The 17,216-nt window shown below is 44.5% G+C and overlaps 2 long non-coding RNA genes across 18 annotated transcripts in view; one reads left to right on the top strand and one right to left on the bottom strand.

Annotated features, from left to right (window-relative positions):
* The first annotated feature begins 256 nt into the window (after positions 1-256).
* LOC112643977 (uncharacterized) overlaps positions 257-17,216 on the top strand; it is a 25,054-nt gene continuing 8,094 nt past the window's right edge. For 2 of the 17 annotated variants that reach the window (XR_007411654.1, XR_007411642.1), the window contains exons 1-5: positions 1,250-2,768; positions 4,316-4,452; positions 7,445-7,554; positions 8,948-9,692; positions 10,350-10,529. This is a non-coding gene — a long non-coding RNA (uncharacterized LOC112643977). Of the gene's footprint in view, positions 473-1,242; positions 2,769-4,315; positions 4,453-7,444; positions 7,555-8,947; positions 9,693-10,349; positions 10,530-17,216 lie in introns of those variants that run through there. The other 15 variants (XR_007411686.1, XR_007411687.1, XR_007411644.1 and 12 more) reach the window with 15 other exon arrangements.
* Positions 10,403-17,216, bottom strand: part of LOC125755357 (uncharacterized) — a 20,781-nt gene continuing 13,967 nt past the window's right edge. The window contains exon 3 of the long non-coding RNA XR_007411688.1: positions 10,403-12,361. This is a non-coding gene — a long non-coding RNA (uncharacterized LOC125755357). The remainder of the gene's footprint in view (positions 12,362-17,216) is intronic.

Genomic DNA, 17,216 nt, shown 5'->3' with positions numbered 1-17,216 from the left:
AGCGCGCCCGCCCCGGGGTCCCGGGGACCATCCGGCCCAGCTGCTCCGGGAGGCTCCGGCCCACGGCAGGCCCGCGACAGGTTCCCCCTGCGGGATCCGAGCAGCATCGGCCGGGACCCGGGACCCGCCGCGGCAGCCGAGGGCTGGGCGCCCTTCACGCCCGACGGGAGCCGACGCCTGGGGCTGCGGAGCCGGGAGCCCAGGCCGGGGAGCGGCCACGCGCAGCGCCGGTGTCCGGGCGGAGGTCGACCTGCGCGCTCGCAGACAGCGCGAGGAGGGCAGTTTCTAGCACGTTCGGGCCCCGCGTTTTGGGAGCCCCGCCGCCCCTCCCCAGTAGCCGGTAGTTCTGTCCCCACAGGGGCTACGCTGGAGCCGAGACACGCGGCTGCCATCAGGGCACCAGGCAGCGCCGACCGCGGCCCTGAGCCCTTCCCCCGTCGGGCCACAGGCGCCAGCAGGGATCTATCGGCTGGTTGGGGCCAAGGGGGAGCCGCGGGCGGGGAGCTGCGGGGCGGGGAGCTGCGGGGTGGGGAGCTGCGGGCGGGGAGCTGCGGGGCGGGAGCTGCGGGAGAGCTGCGGGGCGGAGCTGCGGGGTGGAGCTGTGGGGCGGGGAGCTGCGGGGTGGAGCTGCGGGAGAGCTGCGGGGTGGAGCTGTGGGGCGGGGAGCTGCGGGGTGGAGCTGCGGGGCGGGGAGCTGCGGGGTGGAGCTGTGGGGCGGGGAGCTGCGGGGTGGAGCTGCGGGGCGGGGAGCTGCGGGGTGGAGCTGTGGGGCGGGGAGCTGCGGGGTGGAGCTGCGGGGTGGAGCTGCGGGGCGGGAGCTGCGGGGCGGGGGCTGCGGGGGAGCTGCGGGGCGGGGGGAGCTGCGGGGCGGGGGGAGCTGCGGGGTGGGGAGCTGCGGGGCGGGGAGCTGCGGGGCGGGGAGCTGCGGGGCGGGGGGAGCTGCGGGGGAGCCGCGGGGCGGGGGGAGCTGCGGAGGAGCTGCGGGGCAGGGGGAGCTGCGGGGCGGGAAGCTGCGGGGCGGGGAGCTGCGGAGGAGCTGCGGGGCGGGGGGAGCTGCGGGCGGGGGGAGCTGCGGGACGGGGGGAGCTGCGGGGTGGGGAGCTGCGGGAGAGCTGCGGGGCGGAGCTGCGGGGCGGAGCTGTGGGGCGGGGAGCTGCGGGGCGGGAGCTGCTGCGGGGCGGGGAGCTGCGGGGCGAGCGGCCAGCGCGGCTCCGGGAGGTTGCTTGGGGAGCAGGGGGCTCGGCGGGGCCGCCCTCGCCCCCTTCCGTCGCGGGCCCGGGGCAAGGCTGCGCGGCCTGATTCCTTGCCGGCGCCCCCGAGGGCAGCCTCCTGCGGTCTCACTCGGGCTGTCGGCAGAATCCGGTTCCCTGCGGTTTCAGGACTTCCCTGCGGCTTCTTAGGTGGCTCCCGGCGGAGGTCATCCTCAGCTTGGAGACACTGCCCACCCTCGTTCCCTGGCACGGGGTTCGGGGTCGTAGGACGCGGCGGGGCTCGCCGCCCCCCCTCCCGCCGTGCCCCGCTGCCCCTGCCCCCTGCCCTCCCCCGGCCATGCCCCCCTGCCCGTCCTGCCCCCTCCCCCCTCCACTTCTCCTCCTGAGGCCTCCCGCCAGCACCCTGGGCCCCCCCGCAGGGATAGCTGCCCCATCTGAAGGTCAGCTGATTTTTTCAACCGGAGTTTTGTGTCCCAGGACCGTGGAAACAGCATCTAGATCCGTGTGCGATTGAATAACCGGGGCACGGGAGGGGGCCTCCTCCGAAGCGCGCCTGCCCCGAGGCCACGGGCCCCGTCATCATGCTGGCCCGAGAGGTGCCTATTGCCTCCGTGCGTGGCCCCGCTCGCTCTCTTTCACAGACACCCCAAATTTAAAGCAAGAGTCACATAGAACACGCTTTAATTTTCCCCGTCTTATCCATGCTCGTTTACACACGTATAGTGTGTAATAAATACCTACCGGACACGGAGACGATCCGTATACATCTTACACGAACACGGGTAGAGGTCAACCCGCATATCCGCAGAAATGCGGTGCTTCGGGTCGGGTCCTGGACTCGGTGCAGGGCCCGCTCGCAAAGCCGCATCCACACGTCCGTGCACCGCATCCCCGACACGTGCCGCCCACGGCCTCGGGCTCCGCGCTCCCTGGAGGCACCGTGCAGGGCGGCGGCGGCGGACTCCCAAGTCCGAAAAGCTCTTGTGCAACGTGCAGCCTAATCGCTAAGCTGCGCCCGAGGACCATCCCCGCCCGTACAGGGCCCTCGGGGGTTGGGAAAGGAGCTGACGTTTGGGGGCACCTGGGACTTTGGTGATCTGCCTTGTTCCATCCCGGAGGGACCGCCTCTCCGCATCTGAGCATCAGGCTCCTGCATCTCTTCAGTGAGAGCAGCACCTGCGAGGTAGCGGCTCGGTCCCCGTGGGAAACCGCGGCCGTGGCGGTGTCCCTGGACGGCGTCTGTGCCCGCACCCCTCCCCGTGCGGAGCGGTGCTCTCGTGGGAGCTCTGGTTGCCCCCAAGATACTTTGGCGGAGCCCAGACACAGAGAACTTTCCTGTCACTCGCATGTCCTCGGAAGTCCCAGGAGTTCTCCTGGGGGGGAAGATAAATGCACTGCGACCCAGATCGCTCCATGCATCAAAAGCTTTTAATCTTTGTTGTTCTGTTTTTTTGTTTTTGTTTTCCTTTTCCCCTAGCAGACACCCTTGCATCTCCTCAGTTTGACAGCCACTCAGCCTCAAAGGAAGATGGAAAGATGTGGCTCAAAGAACTTCCAGTAAGTGAATAAAAACGGGCAAGCACAGATGTGGGTTTGTCAGCTTTTGAAGCCATCTCATCACTGCTTTCAAAGTGAATATGTTTTGTGATGTTTCTATGGGCCGTTCGAGATAGCACGTTACCCCTGGAAATCACTTTAATCAAATTACTCCCTTTTTAATACTGGGTTTTTTCTTGTTACAACGGGCACATAATTTTCGGCAGTTGGGCAGAAAAATAATTGAGCATAATTGTATTTCAAAGGCCTATTGATCAGTTCTGGGAAAGATGGAAGAGCCACATGCCTCCCCAGTTCTCTCTCCTAGAACTGGAAATCCCTGGGCGTGAGACAACCAACAGGTACAAGAAGACAGCAGAAGGCAGGGTAAAGAAAGCAGAATGGGTAGGGAGCTGGGGATGTGAGGAAGGAGGGGGACGTAAGTTCCCCGTGTCTCCTGTTGGCTCCCCTACATCGCACCCAAGGGGAAGAGGCCACTAATATGCCTTGATTACTTTGTCATTACTAGGACTGATTACAGGTGCTTAGTTGACAAATGTGCAAACAGTTGGGACTAGACCTTACAGAAGTCTCACATAATTCATTTTTGAAAAGTGCAAAAGCCACCTGCATGCACACACACACCTATTCTATCTAAGTTATATAGAAAACCAAAACTCACATTTTGATTAAGGATTTTATAAAATCCTGAAGCTAGAGGGGACAATGAACCTCCAGCCATCAACTGGCCATGTTCCCTTCAATCAGACAGGGTGATGTCAAACGTTTCAGCTTGTCACCTTCTCTGACATCTGCTGAGGGTACAGTGATGGCCTACTTCTGCGACGCTATTAAAAACTCCCCTTAGACTCTAATAAGACTGTTTCTTCCTTGGAAGTTCTCGGTCTTTGAAATAGCTGCTAGCTTTTCATAGAGGAGAAGGGAGGGTGTTGGCGGGGAGGGAGCGATATCTCCTCCTGGGCACATGTCACTAGGGATTAACTATTGGCCTCAAAACTGTCTGAGGCTGTGCCCCAGATTAATTGTAAAACATATTATAGGAACAACTTCTGGACTCATTAGTACACAATTATCCGTGTGAAATTGCATAAAGTTATGGGGTGGAAAGGGGTTGGGGGTCACATGTCAGGAAGTGCAGCTACTCAATAACTGAGAGGCTTTTCGAGGTAACCAGGTCCTGCTGGTGGCCCAGGCAAGCAGCTCCAAGCACTGCGGGAGGATCACAGAACAGGTGAATACCCTCGCAACGGGCCCATTATGCACACGTTTATTTATATACATGTAAACATCTTAAACAATAGAACTTAAAGATGATTTCACAATCTGAGATCTGAAGTAGTCCACCAGAACAAAGAAAAAATAAATCACTTTCCAGGTATGGTTATTACATTGCAACTATTTCTTAAATTTCTATATATGAGCTTGTTTTTGTTTCTTTTTTGTTTCTATTTGTGACAACTGCTTTGAGCAATTTGCCTGATTCTGTCCCTACTTGTCTGATTTGAATTCTCTCCTTCTTTCTCTCTCTCTCTCTCTCTCTTTTTAAGATTTTGTTTATTTATGAGAGACAAAGGCAGAGGGAGAAGCAGACTCCCTGTGGGAAGCCCGATGAAGGACTCCATCCCAGGAACCCGAGGACCACGATCTGAGCCGAAGGCAGACGCTCAACCACTGAGTCACCCAGGTGCTCCTCTCTCTTTTTTTTTTTAAATGAAAATCAAACATCATGTGTTCAAAACCTTGGCTACTCCCTCTTCAGGTCCTTCACTCTTGATCTGTCTGCCTTGGCTTATTTCTCCTGATAGGCAACCAGCTTCTAGGACTTCTCTGTCCCAACTGCTACAATTTGTCACTGTTTCCATTGATTTGAATACTCTATGCAGCTGTTAAAATTAGTTTGCAGGTTTACGCCTCTTATTTCACTGAATTTCACAACTTAAACACATCATACAGATCTGACACGATACTGATGTTACAAATGGGAAAACCAAGGAAACCTAGAAAGACGAGGTGACCGAGCACAATCTTAACTCGAACTAGCAGCCCGGGCTGTGACAGCCCTTCCGTGGGCTCCCAGCTGCCATCGGATGTTACAGGGGACTGGCTATTGGCCTCAAAATTGCATCTGAGGCTGTATATAAAATTAATTGCAAAATGTACTAAAGGAACTATTTCTTGGCGCATTAGTGCACAACTACCCGTGTGACATTGCACAGTTATGAGGCCATTTCTAAAGTGTCTTCCTTTCCTTCTCTAGGTAGACTGTATCTGATCTAACAGTCATTCACTGTATTTTAGAAAGTGTTGAGTGGTTACTGTATCCTAGGCAGTGAAGTAGATGCTGGCATAGCATGGTGTGCAAATGTACCCGGTTCTTGCCTTCACAGAACTCACAGTTAGAGGTCATCAAATCATTCCACAAACATATTTATCATGACAAACATGAAGTGCTGTGCAAGTAAATATGGGATGTGCTGGGAAGGTAAAATTGGGAGCCGGTTCTAGTCTGCTGGTCAGGGAAGAATTATCTGAGGCCGGCATACATGATCTGAAATGTGATGAGAAGGAGCTGATGGGGACGGGCAGGAGGAGGACGTCAGCTGGAGCACTCACTGGTCCTGAGAGAGGGAGTCGGTGGGACCACCCTCGGGACTGGAAAGGAGGTGGGATGGGCTGGAAAAAAGTGAGGGGGGGAGAGAAGGTGGGGGCGGGGTGTTTTTGCAGGTTGCAGGGACAGGCAGGGGGGTTCTGGTGGTCTTTATACCAGGAGCCCTGGAAAGCTGAGGAAGGAAGGAAGGAAGGAAGGAAGGAAGGAAGGAAGGAAGGAAGGAAGGAAGGAAGGAAGGAAGGAAGGAAGGAAGGAAAAAGAAAAGAAAAAAGGCATATGTCTTCACCAAAAAAATTATTATTCTGGCTGCATTTTGGAAAGGATACTACTCAGTGTCGAGGGTGGAGGATGGTATATTGAGGTGTATCTAAGCTACCACAGTGATCTTGAAAAACCTAAGTGGTCACAAAATATACTCTGAAGATGCTACGTAGCCAGAGATTCAGATCCATTCACAGTGTCTTAAAGGTGAGACGTTTAAGGACTCTCTGGAGCTCCGGGTGTGAGGGAGCCTCCCTCCTCCCACAGGCCCCATTGTGTCAACAAGCACAGTCCTTCCTTTCTTTTTTTTTGGTGGTTATTCCTTTGCTCCTTGTCACTTTAAAGAAAACACTGTGGTCCCTCTAGTATCTTTTTTAAATAGATATCTATAATTTTTCATTACAGTATACGTTGCTATAAAGGATATAATCCAGGGATAAAGTATATTGAGACAATGGAAAATAAAATTGTTATGTAATCCTCTGCAAGTATTCAATAAGATATAAGTGTTTTTTAAAGATTTTATTTATTTATTCATGAGAGAGTCAGAGAGAGAGGCAGAGACACAAACTGAGAGAGAAGCAGGCTCCCAGTAAGAAGCCCAATGTGGGACTCGATCCCAGGACCCCGGGATCACACCCTGAGCCAAAGGCAGACGTTCAACCACTGAGCCACCCAGGCGTACCTAAAATCTAAATATTATGGCAATCTGATATTCATCGTAAGCCATTTAAAATGCTCCAGAACAAGCTCTTCTTTAAAAGCCAACGACTTTACATTGACCAGTTTCTTCTTGAATCTGTATGTCCTTCCTGCTTCTGCTGGAGAACATCTGGAAGCATGGTTTATTGAATATCCTGCCATATGTCTGTGCCACAAAACTGAGCATGTACATTTAATTTGCACAACTTCTCTGTGTTCAAAAGGCATTAGGGTAAACATTTATTTTTGACTACCTGACTATTGCAATTATTATTAGCAAAAGCATTTTGAGAAACAAATTACTATATGTTTTATGAAATATTAGGCATGAAAAGCAAATTCATGGGACATGAATCTCATGAGAGAGGGGGAGAGAGAAAGAGAGAGAGAGAGAGAGATGATGTTTTCTTTCATTTCCAAATACTTTATATTTGTGTGTGTTAGCACCACGTCTTGCTACAATGAAGTAGGGTGGGGCACAATTTTATTTCTATTTTACTGTTTTTACAAATGTAAGTGCTTAAAAACCTGGCTCAGAGAGACAGGAATGGAAATGAAATTTGTTTTACCAATGCCATTTATTTCTTCAAGCCCCTTTCAAGCTATATTCAAATATCACAGAGTGATCTAGAAAATGAAATGATTTTTAATACTCCACCCAGTGACAACTTGATTAACTTTTGTCTAAAAGGAACTTCAAAGACTTAATAATGGGCAAAGAGATTGTGTTCTTTCAATTAAATGTTGGGACATCTCACAGACCTTTGAGGCTATCTGATCCTCTAGCTTTCTCTGTTTTTTCTTTTTTCCTTTTTTTTTTTTTTTTTGGCTGAGCTATTTTATGCCTGTTTAAGATGCAGAAAACTGAAGGTAATGATAATTCTTTTTCATAGATATTCAAATGCATTTTATTAGGTGGAAATTCAATTAATTTCTACCTTTAAGAAAGATGTTGCCAACATTGCATTTTGTGCAAATTCATGTCCGCACTCCTGATGGTTTGTGCGTGTCTGCCTTTGGATTATTGTTTGAAATGGCTTTCCTATCTACTGGTCCCACCAGTAACCAACGAGCTAAATAAAATCTTTGCATGTGTTTATTTTAGGTCTGTAGGAGAGTCACAGCAACATTGTGACGCTGCTGTCGGGGGTCGTGTAGATCAACCTCATCGCTGCAAGTGGACCGTGTGGGAGAGAGCCAACTGGCCAGCTCAACGTAGGCCTTGGCTTTTATTATTCACTTGTGCTCTATTGACCCAACACAAGTCTGTCTCCAAACTGTTCCCAAGAACAGGCTGCACTGGACTTGCTGAAAAAGGATATGCTGCTGCAATTTATGGGCAATTTTACATGATCATAGATGTAGAACAAATATTTATTCCACAGTCTCTTCCAAGGGAAAAATATGTCTTCTTCAGACACTTGTTTATTTCAAACTTGAAGTATTCGCCTGTTACATTCCGTCCTGCCCACGTCTATTCATACAGAAAATAAGCACAACACTTGCCCATGTGGAGCTATCCTGCCTTCCTAAGACTTGGCCCTTCAGGCTAACCATCCAGTATACTTTCAAATGTTATTTTTATGACCCAGAATTTAGTGTCATCCTTATCACCGCTCTTTCCAATGGCCTCAGCTTATCTCGCTCTGCCTTATAGTGCAGGGGTCCTGCTCCATGTGATAAGAAGTATATCAGCATTTTATTCTTCTTCCCAGATTCCATTTTTCCATTAATCTAATCCAAGATTATCTTGCAGTCATAGTAGGCTGTCGCCATGCACAGAGGTCACTTGTAACCCAACGCATGCGACAGGCACTGTCTTGCACTCACAGTTCCTCCTGGCTTCACTTCATATAATTGTTATTTTATACCCAAATCAAAATTTTTTCATGACTGTTGAATTTCGTATTTTGAAATTCACCCTGTCTTTCAAAGTTGTTGGGTACAAATTTGGGCATCCTGATTCACTATGCTACATATCTTCTCTCATACTCAGCTTGGAGTTTTATTAAGAATAGGTAAGTAGGGTCTCAATATAATTTTCAGGGCTTAATAAACATGTAAAAGAGGACAAGGTAGGGCTCAACAATAATCTTTTTCTCACAGGGATATCCAACAAACCAGCACTGTTCTGATACCTATCTACCTATGTACCGGCCATCTATCTATCCCAAGATCATTTGTTGACTTGCAATTAAGTTCATATTCAGATCCTTCAAGCTTTTAACATAACACTCATATTTATTCTATCATCAAGCATCCCAGTAAACTTTTAGAAGAAAATACGGTTTATTTTAGTTAATTAATTTCTACATTGACTCCTTGATATTCCAAGTACATAAACCTCCTTAACATTCTGTTTTTAAAAACTCTTAAGTGACATAATTTTTTATGAACAGCTTTATTGAGGTATAACTGACAAAAACTGCACATATAATGTATGTATTTTGATAAATTCGGGCACATATATGCCCCTGTCACATATATATACCCATCATCACAGTCAAGGTCATAAACCCGCCCATCACCTCCAAACACTTCCTCACGTCTCTCCTCTTTTGTGGTAAGAACCCTGAACATGAAATTACTCTCTGGTGTTTTTTTAAAGTGCATTGTTGTGCCCAAGATTACGTATCCGAGGAACCACCAAGAAGCCGACACCGATGCAAACACACGAGGGTTTATTTACAAGCTCGAGCTTGGATCCAAGTACACCCGACACAGAGGAGCAGGGACTTGGGGACCCCAGGTGGGTTCCAGCTTAGTTTTATGGGCTGGTCTAGGGGACCTCCAGAAGGGGGGGAGGGATTTCTCAAGTTCTGTTTACATTCTGATATGGGCTTTCAAGGGTATTGAGCTCTGTTCTCATTCTAATATGGGGCTTCCTGCCACTGGCTGGGGCTCTGTTCTCATTCTAATATGGGGTTTTCTAGGGCGTTAAGCTGTAAACTGTTTTTTCCTGTAACTGAAGCAAGGTAAATTTCAGCTCTTATTCACAGGGGCCTGGGACTGTACTTGTGCTAACGCTGAACTTAAAGTGGAATGGCCTTAATTTTCTCGGCCTCCACAGCATAATACAATATTGTTAACTGTTCATATGTTTAATCCTAATCCCAGTGTGGGATTTGGAGGTGAGACCTTTGGGAGGTAATTGGGGTTAGATTCAATAATAAGGGTAGGGCCATCATGAAGGGATTAATGCCTTTTCAAAAAAGGTAGGGACAAGATTGTTTTTCTCTCCATTATGTGAAGAAGAAGGCCTCTCTGGAAAGCCAGGAAGGGGGTCCACCCCGGGAAATGAATCATCTTGGAATTCCTAGACTCTGGAACTGTGATAAATAAATTTCTGTGGAGTAAGTCCCCAGTCTCTGATATTCTGTTATAGCAGGCAGAACTAAGACACAGAATCTGAGTATACCTAATATTTATATTTTGTGTATCTACAAGATTAATTCAGTGTCCTCAGTGCGCAGCCAGGCTGACCTGCATGGAGAGTGATTCCAAGCTTATTTAGATAAATCAGGACAATTTATATAAATTTATATAAATTGCATTGGTGCAATTGAGCTTCCAGTAAGTTTTATGTGACGTTCAGCCCCTTGGAGTTACTCATCCACAGCTACTCCAAGCAGAGGGGAGAAGGACCTAAAACTCCTGCTTTTAGTCTGTTCAGTTGTCATTGTGTATCCCAGCTAGCTTTTTGCCTTTATTACTTAGACAAACGACACTTAATTTTTTATGTGGCTACTTCTAAAATCTGACCTCTATTGGCCTATATTGTTTTAAATTACAATGCTGTACTAGTTCAATTTCTAAGAGATATTAGTTTTCTAGCTTATAAAATAATCATGCCTATGATTTTTGTATATAAGATTTAAAGAAACATTTTAAAATTTTTAATAAAAATTAGTATTTAACAAAAAATCCACCATTGGCTAAATAATTTATATATAATTTTTTAGAGGTGGAGCAACACTTGTTTGATTTACCAAAGTATTTTCTGTATTCAGCTTTTGAATTAATGCTTAGCCTTCTCCTGACAATTGAGCATATGGTGCTGTGCCCAAGATTGCGAATCCGAGAAACCACCAAGGAGCCAACAGTGATGCAAGCGCACGAGGGTTTATTAACAAGCTCACGCTTGGATCCAAGTATACCCGACACAGAGAAGCAGGGACTGGGACCCCAAGGTGCGGTTCAGCTTAGTTTTATGGGCTGCTCTAGGGGACCTCTAGAAGGGGGGGGAGGAATTTCTCAAGTTCTGTTTACATTCTGATATGGGGTTTTCAAGGGCATTGAGCTCTGTTCTCATTCTAATGTGGGGCTTCCTGCCACTGGCTTGGGCTCTGTTCTCATTCTAATATGGAGCTTTCTGGGACATTAAGCTGTAAACTGTTTTTGTTTTTTTGTTTTTTTTTGTTTTTTTCCTGTAACTGAAGTAATGTAAATTTTAGCTCTTATTCACAGGGGCCTGGGATAGCAGTACTTGTGCTAACACTGAACTTAAAGTGGAAAGGCCTTAATTTTCTCGGCCTCCACATGGTGTTCACACATTTTCATAAATGAATCTTCATAACTATGGTAACGTGCTCATCACGGAAGTATATGGTACAAAATCTTAGGGCAACGGAAATGTAGTTGTGCTATTTCCCTGAAACAGAAAACTTATCTGATAACATGACATGTCCTCCTCACTCCAGTAGATGTCTCTCTTAGACTTTCTCAAGAATCTAGAAACTGCAATAAGGCAATGATCTTTTTAAAAGAGAGTTGTCTATAGATGTTTGGTGATACATTTTTACTCTCTTGAGAGAGAGAGCATTTTTGAAAATCAATTCAAAACGTGTCATCATTAGGGAAATATTTTCCTACTGTTTATGCATAAGTGTATTTTTATTTTATTTCTTTTCACACAACTTTAAGTAAAATTGGAGGATGATTCTAACAATTACAAAGGTGGGAGGGGCTTTCACTTACTAAGGATGCTAACCAAATGCTTAGGAAAGCAACTCCCTGTGTGCCTGGATGTTTGCAGTCTCTACTTCTTACTCTGGAACAGGTGATGGCAGACCCATCAGTGTTCTGGAGGGGCAAAGTGTACTCTTCATTCCTGCAGCAAGCCTCAGATTATTTGATCTTGGTTTAACTTCCTGATGCTGCTTTACTTGGCAGAGGATGTCTGGTGACAGCTGTGGGATAACAGCTGTGATTTTTCCTTTAATGAGTAAAATGAGCCTTGAGAGCGGGGTAGGAAGTGTCCTCTTGAAGCGCGGTCCCCTTTACGTCACTTTAGACGAATGGTTGAGCAAGATTATATATAATAGGGGAAAAAATGCTTCCAAGTGTTCTTTCCCAAAGGAAGGTTATCCATCATCACTCAAATCTATAAAATCCATCATTCTTTCCTCCCCATTTTATGAGAGGCAAGAAATGTGATGCAGGTTAAGGGAGAGAACTGAAAGCAAACATTGATGCCTGGAAATTCAAAATTGAGTCTGCATCACTCCCAAGTCACACTCTCTCCACTGCGCGCACGCACGCGCGCACACACACACACACACACACACACACACACAGGAACTCTGCTCTCTGGCCTTACAGGTGGCACATTGCCATATCTGAGCTTCATATAGTTTTTGTATTAGTATTCATCATGCATATATGGGCTCAGAAATCAAATCAGTTGCATGACAATGACTTAAATAGTTTACCTTGAATTTAAAACACTTTTTTTTTTCAATTGCTAAGTTTTTTAACTTATTCTCTCAAGGAAGTGAATATTAAAATAAAAACTGGTAATCTATCTTATCGTAGGGGAAGGGTTTGGATCCCATAGGATCCTTCTAATTCTAAAACAAAAAAAAAAAGTTTTCTGGTTTTACTTACCATATGTCTTTTAAGTTAGGAAAAATAGAGTAATACTTCTTTGAAAGACTTCTTCAATTCTTGTCAAATCTGCCTATTGAAATACCCTTTCAATGCAAACATTGAAATACCCTTTCAAAGCAAACAGAAGAAAATTCTGAAAGGTAGAGAGAAGTGATATAAAGCAGCCATAGGAACTGAATGAACCAAATCCTTTAGACCATGACTATTGAATGATAATGCATAAAACCTAAAAATTCAATGCTCTCGATGAAACCAACATTCTTCCAGTATAAAATAATATCGATGCTAGCTATTTCAATATTGAAGTTTCCAAAGTATATATATATATATTTTTTTTTGCAGTAAAGGAAGTGAGCTAAATTTTTTATGCTAAACAAATTGTACACGTTTGCTTTCAAGTATGAAACAACATGTATTAAATTGTTTCCTCAGCAAGAATAGTACAGCAGAGTATGATTCAGAGCAAGTATGACAACTGGGTACAATTTTTGTTTGGTCCTGATATTTGAAGTTACTGGAAATAGTCACAATATAATAGTCACAATACAATCATGATGATGATCATCATCATAGTGTCTTGGTTAAAAGTGTATTATCTTGCCTTCACACTTCTTAGTTGTACATCAATCATGTTTACCCTCCTGGAACATAAGGATGATTATTTGTAGGGGTGATGTGAGCCTATTATTCTAATGTAACAAGTCCCCGATTGATTTCCTCTGTAACTCACTCCCTATAAATGCTTGCTACCTCTCAACAATGATGGAATCTCAGGTTCTGAAGGGCCTTGTCACTCCATCTCTACTGCTGGCTATGGGACAGATGACACCATGAGCTTTCTGACTTGTCAACAGATAAAACATTCTCCCTTTTTAATAAATTAATGGGAATGCCGCACCTTGAAGACATGTTTTTGTTTTCTTCTTTTGGGTTTTTTTTTTTTAAGAATCATATAGGGAAGCTCTACTTTGATAAAGATGAATCAGAAGTACTTTTTTCCCCTCTTCTTCCTGCTAAGCACTAATATAACTCTGAACCTTATATGTAAAGCAAACAGAAGAAAATTCTGAAAGGTAGAGAGAAGAAGGCAGACAAGTCAGTGACCTTAAAACTCAAGAAAGGAGTTAACTGAGTTCCTGGGTTTTCTTTTGGCTCATATAAACCACATACGAAGCTGAAGAATTCTACTGGCAACTCGGAATCATGGATGGATGCAGTCAGAAAAACCTGCTCTTTCTGGCTCAAGGATCTGGAAAGGGGGTGTACTGGGAAATAGAACATTTGAGACAGTAATCTCTCTACTCCAGCAAATACTACAAGAAAAAAAGAGAGGCCTTATTCTACCTCTGCCATCAAAGAGAGCAAGGAGCAAAACAAAACAAAATAAATAAATAAACAAACAAACAAACAAAGAGAGCAAGGAGCTTAGATTTCTGATTTCCCCAGGCTCTAAACTCCCCAATGGATGGTATCATGCTAGCTGGGCAATAACAAGGTGCCCTCACATGGAGATCCTGGACTTCCAGCCCCATCCGGCAATAATGAGATGCCACCTTCACCTCCCTGCTGGGTTCTATCACCAATGGTCTAGTGCCCAGCAGTAATGAGGCCAAGCTCTCCACTCCCCTCTATGTTAGCAAAGGCCAACTTTGGAGCGTTAACAAGCTGCCCCTATGCCTCCAAGCCACTGAGGGTCTGATAGGGAAATGGAGTAAGGAGCATCCCTACCCTACTCCCTGGTATTAAGAGACTGACTGTGGGAACCTGGACCTCCAACCCCACTGGCAATAAAGAGGTGCTGCTCCCTTCTCCTGTCTAAGGGATGTAAGGGGAGACCAGCTAAAAGAATAGATGGAAATGAGACCCAGATTATACCAATATAATACTCAAAATGTTCTGGTTTCATTGAAAGTCACCCACCACACCAGGATCCAGGAAAAACTTGATTTAAATGAGAAAAATCAACCAAAAGAGTCCAAACACCAAAATGATACAGATATTAAAATTATTTGTTTGATAAGGAATTAACAACAACAACAAAGCTTTCACATTACAAGCACAAAGGAAAGTAAAGATAGGAGTCTTCAGGAAGGAAATCGAAGATAAAAGATGAAACAAATGGAAATTTTAGAACTGTAGAATACAATAACTAAGACAAAAAGCTCAGTGGATAGAATGGAGAGACAGAAGGAAACCAGTAAACTTGAAGGCAGAACAATGTTTATTGAACAGTAGGTAAACAAGAGAAAAGCCGACTGAAGAAAACGCACAGAGCAATGGTGGCATGGGCACTTACAGCACAAGACCTGAACCACGGGCCTTGGTGGTCCTGGATGGAGATGGGAGGGCAGGACTGCAAAAGTAGCTGAAAAATAATGACTAAAAAGTTCATGAATTTAGCCAAAGATGTAGACCTATGGATTTGAGAGGCTGTATGAACTACAAAGAACACCTGAAGAAATCCACAGCAAGACACATCGTCAAATTTATGAAAACCTAGGACAAAAGAAACTTTAAAAGTAGTGAAGAACATCTTAGCTGACATGCAATGATGGGGAATTTCTCATCAAAATAAAGGGTTTTTAAATGCAGAGAGAAAAGGCCTGTCAATCTTAAATTCCGTATTCAGTGAAAATATCCTTCAGTCATGAAGGACCTAGGATACTTACAGATGAAGAAAACCAAGAGTACGTATTGCCAGCCCCCATGATCTGATGGAATGACTAAAGGATGTTCTCTAAACTGAAAGGAAGCCACAAAAAATCAACTGTGGAACATCAGAAAGAAAGGAAGGACGCAAGAAGCAAAAAAATGGATAAATACAATAGACTTTCCTTCTTGAGTTTCCTTTATTATGTTTGATGGTAGAAGCAAAAACATAGCATGGCCTTATGTGGGTTTCAATGCAAGTAAATGACACATTTAAGGCAGTTACTTAAAAATGGGGAAGACCACGGTAATATAAAGACAAGTAAAGTTTCTATATTTCCTCAACCTGGTAAAATGCCCAAAGTAGACCGTAAGTGTTGGAGTTATATAGTCCTAGAGCAACCTCTAAAAGTCATACAAGATCAATCCAAATGCCATATAAATAAATCAAGATAAATTCTAAAAATTATTTAAGCAATTCCCAGAAAGGCAGATAAATGAAAAACAGAGCAAACTGAAAGCAAAACAGAAAATGGCAGATGTAGGTCCAAAAATATCAATAGGCACGTTATAATTGAATGGTCTAAACACTCCAACTAAAACACAGAGATTTGTAAAATGGATGTATATAAAAAAATGAACAAAACAAAGCAAAACCAACTAGCAAACAATGAAAATAGACCTAAGAAAACTGACCCAACTATAAGCTGCTTATAAGAAAATCACTTCAAATATAATAATACGGCTGGGTGGAAAATTAAAGGATGAAAAAAGATCTACCATGCAAACATTAATGAAAAGAAAGCAGAAGTAGCTCTATTAAAATCAGTTAGCATTGACTTCAGAGTAAAGAAAATTGCCAGAAACAGAAACAGACATTACATAATGATCCACCAAGAAGTAGCCATAGCAACCCCAAATGTGCATGTGCCAAACAACAGAGCTGCAAAATAATGGTAATGCATCAGGGATGGACAGAATCAGGAGGAGAGACAGACAATCCACACTTCCCGTTGAAGACCAGCACCTGTCACTAAACAATTCATAGAACAACTAGATAGAAAACCAACAAGGGTAGAGAAGAACTCAACAATCCTGCCAACCCAACAGGATCTAATCTATAATCACAGAACACTTCAAACAGCAATGGGATCTGCACTCTTTTCAAGTGCCCATGGCACATTTACCAAGACAGACCATACCCCGAGTCAGAAAACAAACCTCAGTAAATTTAAACAATTGAAATCATATACAAGGTGTTCCTTGGTCACAGTGGAATTAAGCTGGAAATCAATAACACAGAGAGCCAGGAAAACCCCCAAACACGTAGGAACTAAACAATATACTTCTAAATCCTCCTTAGGTCAAAAAGGAAATCTCAAGGGAAATAAAAGAAGTACTTTGAACCAAATGAAAATACAAACACACTGAACTGAATATATAGGATTTAGAGAATGATCCCTAGGGAGTTAAAAAAAGAAAAAAAGCTAATGAACTAAGATTTACAACAGAAGCTAAGGATGAATCAGTGTCTCTGTCACAGAATATCAGTTTCTTAGTATTTTGATGTGATTGTATGGTGTTTTACCTTATTTTTTTTAGAAATTAGTAATAATGATTACCATCAAGTACTAGTTTTGTGGTGCTTTAAATGCTTTAGTGTTGTATATATAAAGAAGAATCAAATGGAAAACCAAATATCTACCGCATTTCAGAGAAGCAGTTCCACTTGCAAGTCCTTGCTAGACACTGAGTAACTAGACTATTCCCTCAAATGCACTTACATTTCTTTTACATTAGAAACAGCCTCCTTCTGGGAAGGGCTTTGTTGTTTAAAGAAAAATAGAGACTTCATTCCATAGCCCTGATCCCAATGAGGACAACTTAGATTCAAGAGAAAGGAAGGCAGCTGATGTACTTTCTAAACATCTGGCAAAAACATTTTAAAACACTGATTTAGGGATCCCTGGGTGGCGCAGTGGTTTGGCGCCTGCCTTTGGCTCAGGGCGCGATCCTGGAGATCCAGGATCGAATCCCACATCGGGCTCCCGGTGCATGGAGCCTGCTTCTCCCTCTGACTGTGTCTCTGCCTCTCTCTGTGACTATCATAAATAATAAATAAACCAACATTTAAAAAAATAAATAAATAAAAAATAAAACACTGATTTAACACATTGGGAGGGATTTATAGGAAGTTTTTTTTTTTTTTGCATGTAATATCAGAAGGAATGATTACGAGGCTGTTTCATTTTAAACTCAAAGTTCTAACAAACTGATGTGATGCTATCCTCTGAATAGCTACCACTGACCCGCCATCACTTATAGGTTCCTACCTGGGA

The sequence above is a fragment of the Canis lupus genome, chromosome 1, assembly GCF_003254725.2.
Source record: "Canis lupus dingo isolate Sandy chromosome 1, ASM325472v2, whole genome shotgun sequence".
Lineage (NCBI taxonomy): Eukaryota > Metazoa > Chordata > Mammalia > Carnivora > Canidae > Canis > Canis lupus.
This window is presented reverse-complemented; position numbering and strand designations above follow the sequence as displayed.